Source organism: Amblyomma americanum, chromosome 4 (assembly GCF_052857255.1).
Source record: "Amblyomma americanum isolate KBUSLIRL-KWMA chromosome 4, ASM5285725v1, whole genome shotgun sequence".
Classification (NCBI taxonomy): Eukaryota; Metazoa; Arthropoda; class Arachnida; order Ixodida; family Ixodidae; genus Amblyomma; species Amblyomma americanum.
The window spans coordinates 88646992-88666746 of record NC_135500.1 but is presented as its reverse complement, the minus strand read 5'-3'; the positions used below and the strand labels follow the sequence as shown (position 1 = coordinate 88666746).

The following is a 19755-nucleotide window of genomic DNA, read 5'->3' as shown; positions in this document are numbered from 1 at the left end:
AGGAGGGTTCGTTAAGAAAGTCAACTTTGATGTGATACTGACGTGATTCAGCGTGGTTAGGGAAAATGCAAAATTAGGCGTCATAGAACTTGGTTTTTACTGCGGCTTTGGTTGAAGGCTCGATTTTCAAGATCCAGAAATATTCAGACAAGGATCGGGAAAATTTTTGAGTGGGGACTTAGTTTTCACGCTCTAAAACTGGACAGAAAAGTTACGTTCCGTGTTAACGGTGTGATGTATTAGCGTTGATTGGTTAGTGCCCATATATGTTGAATTGGTCATTCCATACTTTAGAATAATAGAACGCAAGGAATCCTCATAGTATTCCTGGCGCAGTGATGCAGCGGTTAAGCGATGCGCCACAGCCCGGTGATGGCCGGTGCCGTCAGCGGGGGGGAAGGGGCGTGAGACACAACTTGATCTTCCCAAGCAACCTTCCGCAACGAATCACAAATTCAACTGCCACCTGCCAGGGTCGGCAGTTTGCTCGCAATCCAGTGAGCAGTTTGCGATGACGTCCCAAGGTCACTTGACAAGGTGACTAACCTGCCTGCTCTGGGGGCCACCTGCCAGAGTCATGCTCCTGATTTTCCGCCCAGAACACCGACGCCGACGTAGCCGACACCGGATTTTCTGGTTAACGGGGCCTTCAAAGCTGTCGCGTTAGAAGCCGGGGACTGTTCGGTACTGCTTAACAAACATAATCAACCACAACTAGAGGGGACACTTATGCTCGGTCTTCATCGTATGACGCGATAGTTTGAATGTATCCCCTCTGAGGCCTGGGGTCCTCTTTCGTTGGACTTCAGAGACAAGAATGCTGTTTTTTTTTTACATTTGCATAGCGCCAAATCTACATTTAAGAGTACAATACGATAGCAATACAGATCACTGCAACGCAAGTATTCCTCAGTTGCCTAGGTTCTGCCTACATGCCCACACATGCGGAATTGATCGTTGCCTACTTTAGACTCACAGATCGCTGAGAGTTTTCATTCCACTCCTGGCGCAGTGGTTGAGCAGCTAAAAGCCGCTGCCACTGCCCATGCTCCTGCAGGTGTGGCTAGAAAGAAACATTTGCTCCTCCGGGGCAATCTTTCGCGACTAATCACTAATTGGACTCACACTTGCCGCGGTGGACAGTTTATCACAATGGGGGGGGTAGGTTGTAAGCTGCCACGCTGGGAAGGTTGTGAAGACGTCACAAGTTCACGTCACTTAAGTTGCAGGTGGTCCACCTGCCTTTGCACTCGGACCACACTGCCGAAAAGGCCGGATTTTCTGCACAGCGGGAGTCTTAACGCTATCGCGTTAGTAATTACGATCAACACTGAGAGTCAGACTCACTGATATGTAGGACATAGATGATAAAAACGCACTTTATTCCGTACCATTGTTGAGCTGCAGAATAATACGGGGCTTATTCATGACATCCAGCAATACTTAGTCCAAACGACACGCTTAAAGAAATTGAGTGCTTCGTACGGGCCTGGTATATTTTCGATGTGTGCCTTCTGCCTTCCTTTGTAACTGCAGTGTACCCACGAAGAAATCATATCTCTGCCGTGTTCTGTTCTTCCTTAAAAAGCGGCTGGCTCACCTTCGGGACAATTTTAAATCTGGATATTGAGATCAGCTCATACCGCTCGCTACCACGCATCTAATCTGTGCATTACAGATCTGCTTCATTAAAAATTGATAATCTTGAATTGCTTTGTGTGCAACGGAGCATATGTAGAATTCTGCTTTTCATTCTGGAAAACTTTATAGCCCCTTACTGCCATGTGCCGTGATGACAAAGTGTGATTCCCTCCAAGCCGATATTCGTGCATTGGACAGTGAATATAAGTTACATTAGAGTAGGTTATTCTCCTAGTCATTTATATTTCTTAAGTTCTTGCACCTTTGCACTATAGTTTTTTTGTTAAAAGGGGGCCCTCGAGATGGCAGAGTGATTATGATGCTCGGCAGGTGGCCCGAAATACGCGGGTTCGATCCCGGCCATGCAGGTCAAGTTTCGATATAGGCAAAATTGTAAACGCTAGTGTATTGTGCAATGTCAGTGCACGTTAAAGAACCCCAGGTGGACGAAATTTCTCGTGGGCTTCAGTACGGCGTCGCTCATAGCCTGAGTCGATTTGGGACGTTAAACCCCCAAAAACCAAACCAATCTCTGAAAAGAGCAAGTAAATTCCGCGGGCGCGGTTCCTCAGCGATTTGCCTTGAATAATGCTGGAATGTGATCTCCCATATGCAGCTTTCAAGTTTTTTCTATTTTAATTATATGGGAAACCCTCTCTGTCTACTAAGCTCTTCAATGAACTTTGAGATTTAAACAGATATATCCCATCGTGTTTGCGTGTGACCATGAGTTTCCATAGTATTATGGAGGGCTAGGTACGACTTAGCCGGACAAAATGTAATCACAATCTCATGGGAAGCAACAGAGGTTCTGTAAAAGTATGTGCCAACAGTGCATGGCTTTTTTCTTCTTGCGTATTTTACGGCACCGACGGCGAGACAAAGTAGCAAAAAAGCTCTCGTCAGACCTTCCTTTATCGCCCTATGCTTAGCAGCTTATGGCTCGGTCGAAAGAGGGGGCGATAGTTAGAAGCCCTCGGCTTTTAACCTTTCGCACTACAAGCGCACTAGGATACCTTATCAGCGGCTTCCTATCAGACGTGTCATTCCTCTCCTCTACGTTACACACAGCTAGCTCTAATTTATAGTTCGGCTTGAAATCTCTGGAGTGGAAGTGGATTTCGAGTGGTGTAGCGTCTTGACCCGCGTATATGAGTTGTTTTAGGTTAGCCCAAAGTACTCGTGGGCGGTGATGACCAGAGAAGTGCCCGTGCGCAGCCACTTGCGGGAAAGGCCATGAACTCGGGGGCACCAACTTCGCCAATTAGTCCATTAACAGGAGGGGCTCCAAGTGCAGAAGTTAGTCGTATGTGGTCTTTGCGGTGACACCAATTCAAGGCGCCCGGTGGTGCGATTGCACGAAGTTCGAAAGAGACAGGTCCTGTTTGCCCAGGAATCACAGCAGGACCCACTACGACTGTGCGCAGTAAATGCGCGCCAAAGCCCTGTCATCCACTAAGAAGTGACACTCGCGACACGTTCTAATTTGTGCTTGAATGAACTATTGGCTGACTACAGTTTTTCCAGAGCAAGCTTCGCGGCATCGAGACGACTGCGCAAACGTCGCCTTTAAAAAGACGCAGCTTATGATACATACGCGTTTGAATGAGGTGAGTTGCGATAAGGCGCAGCTTGAGTATATTCATGTAGGGGCTTCCTTTAACATCCCAAAAATAGAGCACCTATATTGAGAGCCCCTTTCAGAGAAACATTAAAGGATGCATCTAAGTCGATGTGCACACAATGCCACGCACACAGGTGAAGCACTGCGTTCACTGAAGCGTTACGTTCCTCTTGACAAATCACACAAATTCTAATGGGACGTTCCATGTCCGCCTTAAGGATAATCCACTATACGTAACTTCGTCCTAGTTTCTTGCTGCGCACGATGCAAGAGCAGCAGCAGTCATGAGATTTGTCGAGGACTGCTTTGTAGATTGTTCAGAGTTCTGCGCACGTCGGAGTTTTACCCGAGTTCGCGCGATGGCAGTCAGTAAAAAAGAAAATAATGCGGAACGCGCAAGACCAGCAGACATTAAAACATCGAAGTAAAGCCACGCACATCCACACAAGCACGCCCTGCGTATGCCTGTTAAACACTTCAAACACTGCAGAGTGTGCAGTGCGAGGCGCCAGCACCGCGTGGTGTCATTAATCCAATGTTGTAAATCGTGATATTGTTACGTCTCCGCAGTCATCTATACACAAGCCGGAAGCATTTTGCCACAGTCTTTTTGGTCGCGTCAAGGGCGCGGCTCCTTTTTCGGGCATTGTCCGTGTATCCTCAATGGAAGGCTATCAATGCACATGCGATGCAATCTTGTTCCATCCCATCGCCTATTTCGAATATTGTTGAGGAATATCATACAGTATTATTAACGTTTTATTCATTTATTAATTTTCTCGTTGTGAATGCAATGAACCTTTGATTAAGTGCGTACCTGATGCTTTTGCATTTTTTGCAGCGAATGGTGACAGTTAGCCCGCAGTTTGTAGGGCGAGAGATTATCACTCACCCCACACCTCTCTGCGCTTGCGCACAATTGCTATAATAACGGAGATTCGGCTTGGCGGTTGTCTGTTTCGTTTTTTTTTATTGTGACAGTGTGCCTGCTGGCATGGAGTATTATTTTCAAATATAGGTTCACACTGAACTCTCCAAGAAATTCCTGTCACACCAGGTGATGCGGCCCAAATGCATTGTTCTAAATCTCGTGGACTGCATGGGGCCGGTGCGCACCAGAGCAGGTATTTCTGCCTTTGAGGACGCAAATAGGGGCAGGTCCAAAGCAAGTGTTTAGTGTCCGCCTCGCAGACAGCAGAAGGACAGAAGGGACAGGAGTCACCCAAGGGGGCATGATACTATGCCGGCCACGACCAGGTTACAGGGGGGGGGGGGGTTCGACACAGAGGCGCAAGCTTCGAAGCAAGACCTCTTGCCAGCGTGCAAGGCCGTCGGGGAGGTCATTGCCACACGTTGGGGGAAGTGCTAGCGTGACTCACCGGAGGTTTTCTTTTTCTTGGAGGAGCATTCTCTCCTGAGAGGTTAGTGCCGCTTGGAGGCGACGTGGAGGAGCTGATTCGTTACTTGCTCCATCCTCCAATGGTTGTGTGGTGTGGGTATCTCGACGAATCCATTGTACACATACCGTAAGAGATAATTTTTCAGTTATGTCCTGAAGTAGCTGTGGCGTAAGAAGGTGTTCAGAATAAACTTGGTCTTTTCCAAGTTTTAGAACTCAACTTGGGTGCCAGATGTTGTGTTATACCATGGCGCGACTTTTAAATGTTTATGTTGAAGCGACGTACAGGTACAGAAATGTAGCCTGCGTGCCTAACAGCTAGGCTCCTGTAATAAGTTTCTAAATTCTTTCTAATATCTCATTTGCAGTTCTCCGAGTATTACACAATATGCAAGCAATTTTGTATGTTTTATGTTTGCCATGTGCCATGTACGGAGCGGTCGGGTTCCATTCAAGCGGAAATAGTCTGCGTTTGCTTCAGCCTACCCCCATCGTTATGGGGCAAATGAAACAGAAATTAAAAACAAAAAATGAATTAAATCGTCCTCATATTCTGCTTTCGAGTATTTTATACTGATTCCAATATTTTCGTCAAAAAGCCGGTTTTTCTTTGCCTATCGGTAATCAATATTTTTGCAAATCTGACAACTCATCTTGTAGCACTCTACACTTTCCACATTGAGTTAAAACATATTCCTGCCTATCATTCCCTGTTTTGCCAACGCTTCCTGATCCTAGCCAAAAGTCTATATTGCACTCCATTTTATACACCTTCATTGCCTGTGCTACCTCTAACTTGGTTTTAACGTAATCTCCGTTTGATCTCACAGACATCGTGTTGCGAACAGCTAATGAAGAAAGCAAGTCAGAGAAGACATACTACGTATATAGAGCAAAATTATTACATAGTGAACACTATGTTTTGGTTTAGAGAACACTTATTAACACAAGAGTTATTGTTATGCCTCATAAAGGAAATTTATGATCTGGACGGCAAATACAGTAAGAAAGCTATTTTGAGGCTAGAATTTAAGGGTGAATTAGACGATTAAAAATTTGAAAACCTGCGCAAAACTCAGCGTGAAGAAAGCACATTTACTTACATCAGTGACCTTTCACAACATAGACAAGCCCACAGTGGAATTGCTGATATTAGTTCCAGCCAAATCACTGGGCACGAGGGGCACGCCGCAAGGACCAGTTCCTTACCCTCCGGTCTTTAACGTTGTTCACATGCAATTAGTCGATCAACTTGAAGAGTTAGGGGGACTTCTGAACGCAACGTGAGCAGCCGATATCACAATTCAGACAAGCAGGGGTAATTTAGGAAGAATTTACGAGGTACTCACGAAGCAGCCACCATTACTCAAAATTATGTGGAGGAGTGTATCTTACGTTTCTCTCGAGAAAAATCAGAACTTATTATAATAAAAAAAGAGGGGACATTACACCAGTATAAATCAATGTACAGGGTGCTCTTGTTCCAAGGTGGAGTCGGGGCGAATTCTAGGATTACAAATCAGTACTAAGGGAGGGAATGCAGGATGGTTAATGTTCGCACACATGCGAAAAAAATAATTCTATCATCTCTCGCAGAACTGCATAATTACGAAAAGAGGAATAATGAAAAAAATATTCTCATTTAAAGCTTAGTTGCACTATTTTATAATGAGTAGAATAGAGCATGTGACTCTACACTTTCGACTGAGAAAGTGCGGTATAAATAGCTCTTTTGAATGCATTGAGTGGTGACAGGGGCGAAACAAGAGAAGGATTAGACGGGACGCACCTACCAACTAAAATTTTATTTGAAAAAACTTACATACTATGCAAAATGGGAGCCATCACTGAGCATCCCTGTCACTTTTTTCGAATAACAACTGCTTGAGCTGTGCCCCAACCACGGCCATCTCAGTCGGTGATAGTACTATTCAAGGGGTGCAAAGAGAACCTTAGCGTGTTTGAGCGATAAAAAATGCAACTAAGACCTCCCTGCTGACCCTGCCTTTGTTCATCACCAGTAAACAAGCTTTTCACCAAATCTGCTTTTTTTTAAAGGTTCGCAAGTTTTGGAATAATCTACAGGCACACAAGGCGCGCTGATGTTTCCCAAGTTTCATAATCGGTCCTGCAATCTAACATTCGGGCAGCGACCAGTTTTACCTAGATAACTGGCGCCGGAAGGAAAAGGACTGCAACAGATAACATCCCTTTGGGAAAGCACTAATGGTTCTTTATGCTTTCTAGCACAAGAACGGCGACTGCCATGCGTTTCGATCTACCTTCCAACACATCAGACACATAATGATGTAATGGAACTATCTTATAAAAGGTCTACTGAACGGCTCATACATTTGGGGTGCATATTACGTTAACCAGACTCATAAAAGCTCGTTTAACGAGTAATAACGGTAGATAAGGGGACTACAACGAGCCATAGGGTGTTAGATGACTCGGGAATCGAACAACGTTACCACACCGGAACAGAGAGAGACTATTCCAAAAGAGCAGAGATCGTTGGTTCTGATTGCTCCTCTCTATAGAGACATGCATTTCGAGCATCACTAAGCGAGCGACTGCCAGAGCCAAGGAAATACAAGGAGATACAATAACTCCGTAGATCCGTCTTAACGTAGATGACGTCTTTGTTGATCCCGCGGGTCACATTAAAAGGAATTTAAGAGATATTGGGAATCCACCAGGGACAGGTAGTCATTTGATTATTTGTCATGCAAGTAGAAAGTGCAGAGATAGAAGAGGAAGCGATTGCGCTGGCGGTCTCACATCGTGTATCAGAATACATCAACGCAGATTAGCAGTCTAGAGAAAATATATTTGTGGCAGATTTGCACCGCTGGCTTGCACAATCCTGAAATAATACAGAGCTTGCGAATCCAACAAACAGTTGATTTTGATAACAGACAACCATGGAGTAGAGGAAAACTACAAGAGATGTAGCAGAAGCCTACAATACTTAGAGGAGGGGTAAAAGTTACGTAAGGCATACATCTTTGTTCAAAACGCAAAATTAGCTTGCTGGACACGAATTTATGGTTTTGTTGTTATTTTTGAGGTATATTTTCGTCTTTCGAAAGAGCACACGCTGCCGAGCTTTTTTCGAAATGATCCGCAGAAGTTTTGGAAACATTTGTCTAAGAAGAACAAACCTGTCGACCAAGTTCTGCACAATGGCGTTCTTGTTACCGATAAAGCAACCACTGCCGAACTTTTGAATGCGTATTTATACAGTGTATTTTCGAATACAAACTCCCCACTACGGCACCCTGTTCTATCATGTTCTCCTGAAGTATTCATTGTATCTCCTGCTGGCCGGTTCTCAATGTTGTTAAATCTCGAAAACAAAACAGTCTCCTGGTCTTGACGAGATTTCAAATTTGTTCTAGCACCGTTTAAGTGAAATGGTATCGAATTTACTGGCTATAAAATTTTGTGCAAGCCTATCAACTAGCAGTGTTCCTTCGGATTGGAAAATTGCGCGGATTGTGCCAATACCTAAAAGAGGTGCCGCATTATTTGTTACAAATTTTCGTCCCATATCACTGAGATTTGGTTCTATTAAACTTATTGAGCGTATTGTAGCCGCTTATATAACTGCCCTTCTAAACGACATAGATATTCTCTCTCCCTTTCAACATGGATTTAGAAAAGGACTTTCAACCGTCACTCAACTAACATCTGTAATTCATAGTTTTCCTGATACTTTAAACAGGCCAGCGCACATTGACGTTAAGTTCCTAGGTTTTAAGACAGCGTTTCACCTTGTTCCACATGAAAAACTAATATGTAAGCTTGAGTTTACAGGGCTTCCTTCTTTCATAATGAACTGGGAGTCTGCTTACCTTTCTAACCACGCACCAATTGTCAGCATTGATAATCATTGTTCCAGCTACCTCCCAGTCACCTCTGATGTACCGCAGGGAAGTGTGCTGGGTCCATTGCTCTTTTTGATATATATAAATGACATTGTTGATTTAATTAGCGTACCTGAACAAATTAGGCTCTTTGCCGATGATTGTTTTGTTTAATGAAATCATGTGTGAAAATCCGGTCATTCTTAATTCTAACCTGCCCCGCCGCGGTGGCTCAGTGGTTAGGGCGCTCGACTACTGATCCGGAGTTCCCGGGTTCGAACCCGACCGCGGCGGCTGCGTTTTTATGGAGGAAAAACGCTAAGGCGCCCGTGTGTTGTGCGATGTCAGTGCACGTTAAAGATCCCCAGGTGGTCGAGATTATTCCGGAGCCCTCCACTACGGCACCTCTTTCATCCTTTCTTCTTTCACTCCCTCCCTTATCCCTTCCCATACGGCGCGGTTCAGGTGTCCAACGATATATGAGACAGATACTGCGCCATTTCATTTCCCCCCAAAACCAATTAAAAATTCTAACCTTCAAAACATTGATTCCTGGAGAAGTCGATGGGATATGAAGCTTAACAGGGAGAAAACAGTCTTCATGAAAGTAACCAATAAAAGAAATAACCTATCATTTGCGTATAACCTTCCATCTCCCTAGCTTGAGGAAGAGAACGAAGACAAATACCTATGTGTTGCTCTAACCAGTAATCTTAGCTAGAATAAACACATGTCAAACATATGTACATCATCAAAGCTTCTAGCCTACACGTCGATCGTCAGACCTAAACTACAGTACGCATGCACCATCTGGGACCCTTACACAAAACATAACATCGTCATGTTGGAAATGATCAAGCGAAAATCAGTTAGATTCATTTTTAACAAATACTGTTCTACTCACTCACCAACCGCCCTGTATGGCGCAACACAACATACAGACACTGCAAACACGAAGAAAAATTCAAAGGTTGAAGCTGCTTTTCTTGCTCAAAAATAACAAACTTTCCATGACCCGTGATCTATTTATTAAACCCACACAACGCGACTAACAAGAAATCATCACCAGGAATCACTAACAGTGTACAACGCTTGGGTCGATGTTTTTAAATACTCTTTATTGCCACGCACAATAACACAAAGGAATGAACTCCCGACTGATCTACTTAACAACGTCAATGCCTTTGACAAATCTGCTTGCTGACAGTTGCTGAGTGCTTCTTTCTGTTCTGTGCGATAATTTATATTTGTTCTGCGATGTTATTTGCTGTATTTCTTTTATGCCTTTTACCCCTCCTGCCAGGCCCATTTATTGTCTGCAGTATACTGTAAATAAATAAATAAATAAATAAAAATATAAATAAATAAATATTTCGGTTCATAACGCTAGTGCTATATCGCCCTTCATACCTGATATCTGTCATTTTGTTATAATGAAAATGTATGTGTCATAACGCAGACAACGAACGAGATCGCTCGCATATGAAGCACACATAAGTGGCTATTCAAGGGTTTGGACCAAGCTGAAAAACAACAAAAGAAGACTGATTGTCAACGTTATTTATCTCAAAAGGAAGGATGGCAGCTGGAAGAGAGAGAAGTCCTACGATGGGAATGCCTCTGCTACCCTCCAAGCCCTATATAGGATCTTGTCCTTGAGATGAGGCGCTGGGCTGCGTTGGGCAGCCTGCCACTGCTCCCTTTATTAATATTCAGAGATTTTGTTGGAGGGTGACCAACACAGCCCCACATGATGTGGTCGAGGTTGGCTCTGGCCACGCAGAAGTTACAAGCTGACAAGGGTAGGCAGCAGGGTTGAGGAGGTCGCGGGCGGCAGGAGTAGGAAAAGTTCGAGTTTGAGGCTGATGCCTCAGAATCTCGCGATACCGAGAGGATTTCATGTAGAGAGGGGCGGTATACAAGGCGATCTAGGAGGTAATGGTGACGTACGTCATGAAATGAGAGGAGGCGGTCCCGCGCAGAAAGCGGGCCCACGTGGCTGGAGGCAGACCGCATAGCCGGCGCCCGAAGAGTGATACATCGGGCGCAGGCGTGAGACACCTAGTTACCAGCTAGGCCTGTTTGTGCGTAGTTCCAAAGAAGGGTGATAGGGTTGGAGGATGATTTAAGATGAGGGACAGAGATGGACGGGATATCCGGCCCACGTCAATGTTGTGGATCACTGATTTAGAATCACTGACAGTGATGATGATATCGGGAGTGGTCAGAGCAAGAGCGAGGGCTGCCTCTTCCGAAGCGGATTTATGTACGGCGGTAGATGTATTGGGGCGGCCGGTAATCAACGGCGGAAAGTCTTAGGACAGGCCGGAGGAATATTTAGCCGCATCCACATAGAGCACGCCCTGGGCACTTGAAAGGCGCTATTTAAGGGCTTCCCCCGTGTTTGACGTCGCTGTTGGTGGTGATCAGGGTGAAAATTATTGTATAAAACGGATGCATAGGTACTAATGAATATATTAGGAGATAGTGTGCTTGGACTGAGTAGTCAATGTAAAGTCGATACGTAGGGACTGATGTATATGCCGACCACTTGTGGTATGGGCAAGACGGGCATATTGTGATGTGAGATGAGCCGCTACAATGTCAGGGAGGGTGTTGAGGATTCCGGTTTGAAAAAGGAGTTCAGCGGATGCATTAGAGGTAAAACCAAGAGTGTAATTACGGACGCCACGAAAAAAGAACGTTCACGGTGTCGCATTCCGCACCGGAAAGGTGAAGTTACGGTAGAGAATGCGTAAGTCTGCTAAGGACAAAGGCCTGGACCAGACGAAGAAGTTCCGAATCACGGAGACCTCCGTGCCTGCTTGACATGCGCCCTATGAGGCGGAGGGTGTGATCGACATCCGTACGTTGGTCTCGAGGTGTATGAATGTTCAGTCTGTTGGCTGTAATGAAAAGGCCAAATACAAGAATTCGAAAGACCTTTTGGATGGCGTGATCATTAACATTACCAATGATATAGAGAGAGTGTCAACGGCGGTGTGAGGGAAGTAGCAGTAGTTCAGATTTGGAAGCGGAACAGCTTAGTTTCATGGCAGCAGCAAGCGCCACTATCATGTTTGTAGCTTTTTGGAGGGCATCACTGATGTGACCATCATAGCCTCCGGATACGTAGAGAGTAATGTCATCGGAGTAAAGAAAGATATTGAGGGAAGTGATGGAACGAAGGGAAGTCGGTATGAACAGCATAGCCAGATTAAAGATGAATGGCGAAAGGACAGATGTTTGGAGAGTGCCGAAACTTCCAAGTGTTTAACAAGGGGATTGCTCAGAACGAAAGATGAGGGAAACCCATAAAAAATGAAAAACCCTTTGCCAATATGATGATAGGTCACGAAAACTTCCCACTGGCAGAGGCTGAAAAATGTTAACTTTCAGAAGTTCTGAAACGTCCATGGAGCAAAAATAAAACGCAATTTAAGAGTTTGCGCAGGTGCTCAGTGGGTAGCTAGAATCGAACGAATGAAAGCTCTGTAACGTTGAAAAATTTAAATAGAACTAAAACTATCGAATTTAATGGGTTAGATTAAGAGGACATTTGGTGGTGAAGAATCGCTGAAAAGGTAGTAAAAACTTCAGTCAGCTTAAGAACCACCGTGGGAAACTCAGTAAAATAGTGTGTGAAAATGTGTGAAAAATAATAAAAAAGAGGCGTATGAAGGTGCTCCGTTTTGTCGCATTCAATTTCGTATTTTACGGTGCAAACACACGCCGCGGTAGGTGACCCGCACACTCTCCTAAAGGCACGTGAAATGTTTCCTCACTACCCTGACTGTTGAAGTGGGAACTCATTTGACAAGGAATATGAACCCCAAAAATATTTCGACCGGGTGAAGTCAAGTCAACGGCATAGCCTCTCTGTTAGGCTATTTCTTTAGCACTGAAGGTTCCTCGCCTGCGTGGTTCATTAAAAAGATCACATTATTGACCACCAGTAAAGAGAGGAGCGCTTCTTATACTTTCTGTACGCTTAAAGTTCTGAGCGGAAGACCCCTTACATGCCACGAGTTTGAAGAACTGTAAAGAGCTTTCCATTTACGACTGTCATTGGAGAGTGTATAGTGAGGCGATAATAGGGAACTTTAGAGTGCGTTGAGTACACCAACGTTTTCTATATAAGCAAATAAAAATTTCACTGCACGTTTATATCGGCGGCGTAAAGCAGGCTAAGGGACCTAATACACTGTACAATGTTGGTGACACTTGTGTGAGCCACTCCATAATATGCTTATAGTTCGCACACTCTTCGCCAAACGCTGGGTGCAGGTGGTGCAGTAGTGCGGTGGAGATTGTAAAAGACAAGAAGTACCATGTGTAGCCCGGGCCGCAATACCGCATAAGTTCACGGAACGCGCCCCTGAGATAATAATAGGCGCCTGCATGGCTGCGTGCTACTGGACAAAGATGAAAACAGTTCAAGTGTGAGACAGGAGTCTTTGGTAGGACGGTCCAGACGAACCAGACGGAGGACGTAGAAAGGTCGCGTAGTGCATTAAACAAAAAAAATTAATGTTTTACCCCGGTGAATTCGAGGGTTCCTTCCCCTGAAGGCAGTTGTAAAGGGAAAGAATCTGATGTGACAGGGAAAGGTCTCCCTCCGTCCATCCGCGTCCACCGTTCTAACCATCGCCATAGCTTCCTTCATGAACTGCGTCGACCCCTGGGAGAGCCGCCTCATGTTCGACACGCCGGTGGGGTGAAAGTTATGGGGTTATTTTTTCCTTTTTGTGCTAGCGGGAATTGAAAGGCCTGACAATGCTTGAGACCCGCACAATTAATGCGAATATTGCTATTCGGGAACGCTTCTATAGTGGCGTGGACTGTGAACACACACTGCAGTTATTTGGTCACTGCTTCTGACAAACCAGTTATCGTGTCCTTTCGCTGTTTCATCATTAATTAGCAAGAGAAGAAAGATCGAGCACTTGATAGTAGTTTAATTTATTTGTCACAGAGGCACTACACAGTTTATCGAAGTTAACAATGATTGTTAGGTCGCCTGTGCATCTGTAATCCCACATAGGCAGCATGTAGGCAGTGATGTAATGGGTAGGTCAACTGCGCACTTTTAAATAAATATAACATGTCCCATCATCAAGACAAACAAAATAATATTATAATTCCAGCGAATGCAACTAGCGTAGATATGCTGCTTTTTTAACAAGGAGTGTTTCTATTTTAATGCAAGAAACTTCACCATTGACGGGAAAGATCTCGGCAAGAAAGCAGGCAAAATATGAGCGCCCTTCTTCACGCACTAACTCACCGCAGCAGTTAAAATGTTTACCAGTATAGCGACCAATGCTGGAATGTCACAACATTTACAGGAAGGTGCACATTTACCTGTTGAAACTCGGCTGTGCGCAGACGAAGGGGAGAAATTTACAACCTCCCATTTTGGCCTGGAAGGCATGTTTCTGGCCTAATCCGTTAGGATGACGATAGCGGCTGACCGCCGCAATCCGCTACGTTTCGCCGGGCGATCGTACAGAAACTCATAATGCTCCTTATACTGTTAACAGCCTTATACAATTTCCGAGCGTCGTGCAGTTAACGTTCTTCATCAACGGCGGAGATCATCTCACCACGCTTAACAGTCTCCTTCGAACGTTAACTAGCACTTGCGGGGGTACTTGGAAACCCTCTGTGGCTCCGCGTTTCTAAATCGAGGCGTGTCAAGAGATTGACGATAAACTAGCTCTGTTATGCCAGGATATACGTAGCGAAAGCGCGCGGCGACATCTGGTCCAAAAGAGTTAATATAAGAAAAGCGCGCATTCACTACATGCGCCTTTATTCAAGACTAAACCATGAGCCGTCGTGGCGGAGTGGTAGCGTCTCCGCCTCAAACCCCAAAGGCCCTGACTCGACTCCCAGCTTTGACAAAGGTTTTCTTTTTCATTCAGTGAGTACGCGGGTGTCAGTGGCTTTCCCCGCCGACCATGTGGTTGCTCATACGGTTGGTCACGTGGTGCGGAGCTGCTGCCGGTGCCGCAGTTGGTCACGTGAGCAGTCACATGGATAGTCATGTGGTGCAGTGCGACCATCGTTGTAATGTGAGCGCGGCGAAATAGCGAGTTTCATGGGCAAATGTGGCTTTCGCTACAAAACCAAAGAACGCGGGCTCGCAAAGCACATAGCCGCAATGCGCCAGAACATACCGAAAATCACCTGGCCGCCTGTCGCGCCGCCAAGTACCGGCTTTCAGTGGCTTCGAAAATTCAGGTTGTATTTTTTTCCGTCTTCCTTGCATGGTAAAAGTGTACTGGCGGTTTCAAAACAAAAGTTACTTCAATATTTGTCCACGTAACCTTCTTTTGTCAGCCATAAAGCTTCTGCTGTTTTTCTCATACGTATTTCTTCATCACGCTTGTGCATGCGAGATTGTTCTGTGGTGAGGATACCTGTATTTTAGTCCGTGTTTTTTTTTCTACATTACAAGTTCCTTGTTTTCAGTAAGTAAGGTGAATGAAGGAATGAAAACTACATTGCCCACCGAGAAGGAGCCCCCAAATCCGCGGTGCCGGCACGCAGTCTTGGGACGCGGGTAGGGGATCCTCCGCAGACAATTGAAGATGCATTGTTTCTTCACAGCCCCAGCCGCCAGGTGGGTGGCTTGCTGCTTTATGGCGGGGTCCTCGCTCCGCAGCGAAACTTCCCAGTGATCTCTACTGTTGATGTTTAAGCCGGCGCCCGGGAATCGGCGCATTCCCAAATTATGGGATGAAGAGTGCCCCTTTCACCCCAATTTTTACATTTTGAATCTTTTTCACCCCCTGTCTGTGTCAGGTAGAGCCAGAATGGGCAGATGTAATTTCTAGCTTGTAACCGCCTCCAAATGCGTGCCTCACTATAGGAGAGAGACTGATCCGGGGGTGGAAATATCCTTCTATGTAGTTTAGAGTGTTCGGTAAGTTCGTAGTATGTAATGATGCGATCTTTCATTCCCTTGCACCCGGGCTGTTCTACGGCCGCTCGGTAGTAGAGGTCCCGAGTGAGCTCGTGCGCAACCTCGTTAATAATAATAATTGGTTTTGGGGGAAAGGAAATGGCGCGGTATCTGTCTCAAATATCGTTGGACACCTGAACCGCACCGCAAGGGAAGGGATAAAGGAGGGAGTTAAAGAAGAGAGGAGGAAGAGGTGCCGTAGTGGAGAGCTCCGGAATAATTTCGACCACTTGGGGATCTTTAACGTGCACTGAGATCGCACAGCACATGGGCGCCTTAACGTTTTTCCTCCATAAAAACGCTGCCACCACGGTCGGATTCGAACACGGGAACTCCAGATCAGTAGTCGAGCGCCCAACCAACTGAGCCACCGCGGCGGGTCGCAACCTCGTTCCAGGAACAGATTCGTGCGCAGGTACCAATTTGATGGATATTTTTCGATCAATTTTGTTTGTTGAGAGGATGTGTTTGGCTTCCTCCGAAATTCTACGTTTCGGAGAATTCCAAAAGGTTGTTTTGTGGCCGCTAATTATTATGTATCCTCAGGTGCGACGCCTTCGAGTGATATTTAATGAGGATGTTTAAGGAAGTCGGATCCATCACTACGCACGCGTGTCACTTTATTCCTTTAACAACTCAGTGAGTTGTTTCCAAAAAGACGCCATCTGACTCTGTGATCGTGCTATTCAAGTCGTGCTGAAAAACCCTTTCGTGTGCTAGCAAAAACGAAAGCCTAAGTAATCTCCCTTCTGACCCTGTCTTTGCACGTTGTCAGTACACAAGTTTTTCCCAAACCAGGTTTCCAACCCTGTCAATATGTTGACAGTTGCCATGTTTTGTCCTCGTAACCACTCATCGAAGTGAATCCATACAGCAGTTGAATTTGGGTTTCAGTTTGGGTTGCATACTCATCATTCATCGCTACTTTCCCAGCATAACACGCCATGGCACTCGCCCGCTCTTCGCCGGAATTAGCGACGAGTTCGGACACCGTCTCCATTTCATGGATAGCCCTCCGTTACGGTGCGGTTCGGGTGTCCACCGAGTATGCGAGACAGCTACTGCGCCATTTCTTTTCAGCCAAACAATTTTTCATGTTTCATTGCTGTCTCATTGCACCTGACTCCACATGCATGACGGCAATGATACTGGAGCCGAAACAGCTGTAAGAACAGAACGCTCAGATGACAGATGGCAAAGATGGCATTTATATGTAGCCTTTAGCATGTTTTTATTTATTTATTTATTTTCAAATACTGCAGGCCCTGTTCGGGCCCAAGCAGGAGTGGGTACATACATAAAATATATTGCCTAGAGAAAGCAGCACCAGACGTTGTGGCGGTTGTGAAAATTGCTTGGGTTCAAGTTCGCCGTGGTTTCCGGGCAATGTGAGTGAAATGCACTTAAGAGTTACTGCTATTATGTTTAATTGTCTGCCATTTGTAACGCATATATTATGGTAAAAATAAGGTAAATATGACTTCACGTTCGGCTGCCTTATCACAGTATTTATGAAACGAGTGCTTAGTGCGCTTTAAGCAGGATCGTCCAACTGAACATCCATTGTTTCTCATTGTGCTATTAAAATACTGTAGGTCACACAGAAGGCCTTAGCACTTATTGCCGAGAGAACCTTGAACGGCACCAACTTGCAGCGCGTTTGCTACTTTCAACATTCCGATGTATTGATATCTCCTGTTCGTAAAACTTCCCTGTTGCTATCGCGTTAGCGACAGATTCTTGTCATTTTAATGTTAATTGTGACTGCACAAACAATGCAGATCCATACCCACCATCTTAACGCGATATCCCAAAGCGCCTGCTTGCTTAGTAGGGTGCAGCTACGGCAACATTCGTAGGCGTCCTGAACTTAGAAAAGCACTGTCTGTTGAGCACATGCGGCTGCAGTCTGCTGCGCAAAGCAGTGATCTCGTTGTGCGCTGGCACTCTGTCACCGGTCGATGAAGACGATCATGTGAGTCTCTATCGTGAAGAACTGAGCTGCTATACGGAGATGGCATTTGTGTAGTGGGATTGCTGTGAAGAAGGAAACTTTTTATTTAGGAACCAAGAGCTATGCTCTAAGAATTCTTATCTCAAAAGTGTAAAAAAGGTGGATACCAATTAAATCTCGTATTATATAGTGGTCCCGCAGTTCATATCATTTTTGGAGCAATCACACAGTTGAACTACCTGCGCTACAGAATAGGCAGAATTAAAAAATACAACCCAACCGGAACAATTCAAGTAACGCATTCCAGTTATTTTTACCGGCCATATGCCGCTTCTTCCCAATCCTTAAAAAAATTCTAGCGGCGAAAGTAGAGAAGATTTGTTTTCTGTACTTTTTAAAAACCATGCTTTTGACCGAGGGCATAGACAGATTCCACCGAGCGCCACGTAAGTCAGTGCTTGTAGGCAAATGGTGGCCAATCATAACGCTTAGAAATGATTTTTGCCGTCAGTGTAACTGCGTCGGTAACGCAGAATGAGAAACGTGTCAACCCGTGGCAGAGAACCAAGTGGAGTGACAATATTTGAAACTGTTTAGGACGTAAAACTCTGTCCTGAGACGACACATAAAAGAAAAACACAGACATTCAACTAGAGTTTATTAGGAAACCAGAGTAACCATCCCCATGTCCAACGTGCACAGGCAGCCATTACAGTCAAAGGCGGTACCGATATAAACTGGAGCCGAGCCGAGCCGAGAAAGTCAAACTCCTTACCGAACACATAAACTGAAAGCAAGATATCGCACGTGTCTTGGCCGTATATAACTAAGTCAAAGATTATCACAATATCTCAAGCAGTTTTTTACTTTTCTTGCCCAGTTATATTCACCTCACGAGACAGCGGTATGAAATCGCCTTCCTACGCCGATGTAGGCGCAAATTAATTGAGTATCCCGTTTGGTCTGTATAAACCATCCTTGAGCTTGGCGAAATATAGGACAATCCGCACGTACTGCGCGGCTCACACTTTCGTGGTTGCTGGAACAGCGAACTTTGCTGACCTGTACGTGCCAGCCGGCGTTTATGGATGCAAGTGAACTTGGAACAGGGTGGAGCTGGTGGAGGCTTCAATACATGCGTTGGGGACTCTTACCCAGATACGTCGGCTAAACACCCGGTCGTTTTTATTCTCTTGTTGCAGTACTAGGGACCTCTTGCAGTTTTCCAGCGCCATGTCCAATTACAGAAAGGATTTTGTTAAGGCGAAAGAAATGAAAACTTCCGCTTGTGTTAGTGGTGCTTGAGCGCTTTTGGACCGTCAGCAAACCTGCTTTCTTATTTCTCTGTCACCATCCTATTGTTGCTACCACTCTACGCTGTAAATGAATGTCTCTAGTTGTAAGACTCCCTTACGTAGTCTTTCTCAGGGATAGCGACTTACGTTAATTTACTTTACTTTTAAATGTGTACGCTCCCAAAGGGCTCACATCTTTTTTGGGCCAGTAGATAACGCTGCTTTCCTCAAGCAAATACCTTTTTAACTCACCCGTCGACTTTTATACCGATTGCGGGTGCAGCATTTGAATGGGGGAGAAATGAAAAAGCAGCCAGTGGATGTGCCTTGTCAGTTAACGTTAACAGCCTCGAGCTGTCTCTAACAGTGAATCTTACTTACTTCTTCCTTTGCAGTTCTCATTTACCCCCTCTTCAAGATGCGGTCCTGTGACTGCGCTCAGTTAGAGAGTCACTGCTATTTTCCTTAACCTAATAGACATTAAAAGTTATTATTCCCCATAACGCGACCTGGATGTGCGGTTGTGCAGATCGTAAATGCCCCACAACCTTTCCTACACAGTTCGCTGCTTGTGCATCTTTCGGACCAAGACGTTCAAGCCATCCGCAACCGTGTTCCGCGTTTAGTGTTCTAAGTTTGATCTTCGTTTCTTTTATGGTTATGTTCGTTAAGTCTCCTATTACTTTGTAGAAGGTTCGCCATAACGTCACCTCTGGGCATCTCCGCCATAGCTTCCTCCAATCGGTGCATCGCTCATGTGCTCCGTGTACACTTGCTTCCTTAAATCTGACCTGTACTTGCCTGCAGCTTCGCAATATTCCACGTGTGCCCTGTAAACCGGCTTTACCCAAGGCCACAGCGTCGATGTTTGTTTTGTTTTTGTCTATTATCACGCTAGCCTACAATCGCATGTTATTACGTCTATGCGTGCTTCAAGCATGTGAACAGTACTGCAGCCGGATGCAGCTTGTAGTTCGCTACCCGTATAGTCTCTACTTTA

At 45.2% G+C, this 19755-nt stretch overlaps 1 protein-coding gene across 4 annotated transcripts in view; it reads left to right on the top strand.

Moving 5' to 3' along the window:
- LOC144128115 (uncharacterized) overlaps window positions 1-19755 on the top strand; it is a 535742-nt gene that overhangs the window by 108251 nt on the left and 407736 nt on the right. The window contains exon 2 of one of the 4 annotated variants that reach the window (XR_013313692.1): window positions 16769-16895. The exons of the other annotated variants lie outside the window; for them this stretch is intronic. The gene's annotated coding sequence lies outside the window, so the exon portion shown is untranslated. Of the gene's footprint in view, window positions 1-16768; window positions 16896-19755 lie in introns of those variants that run through there. 4 annotated transcript variants of the gene reach the window in all.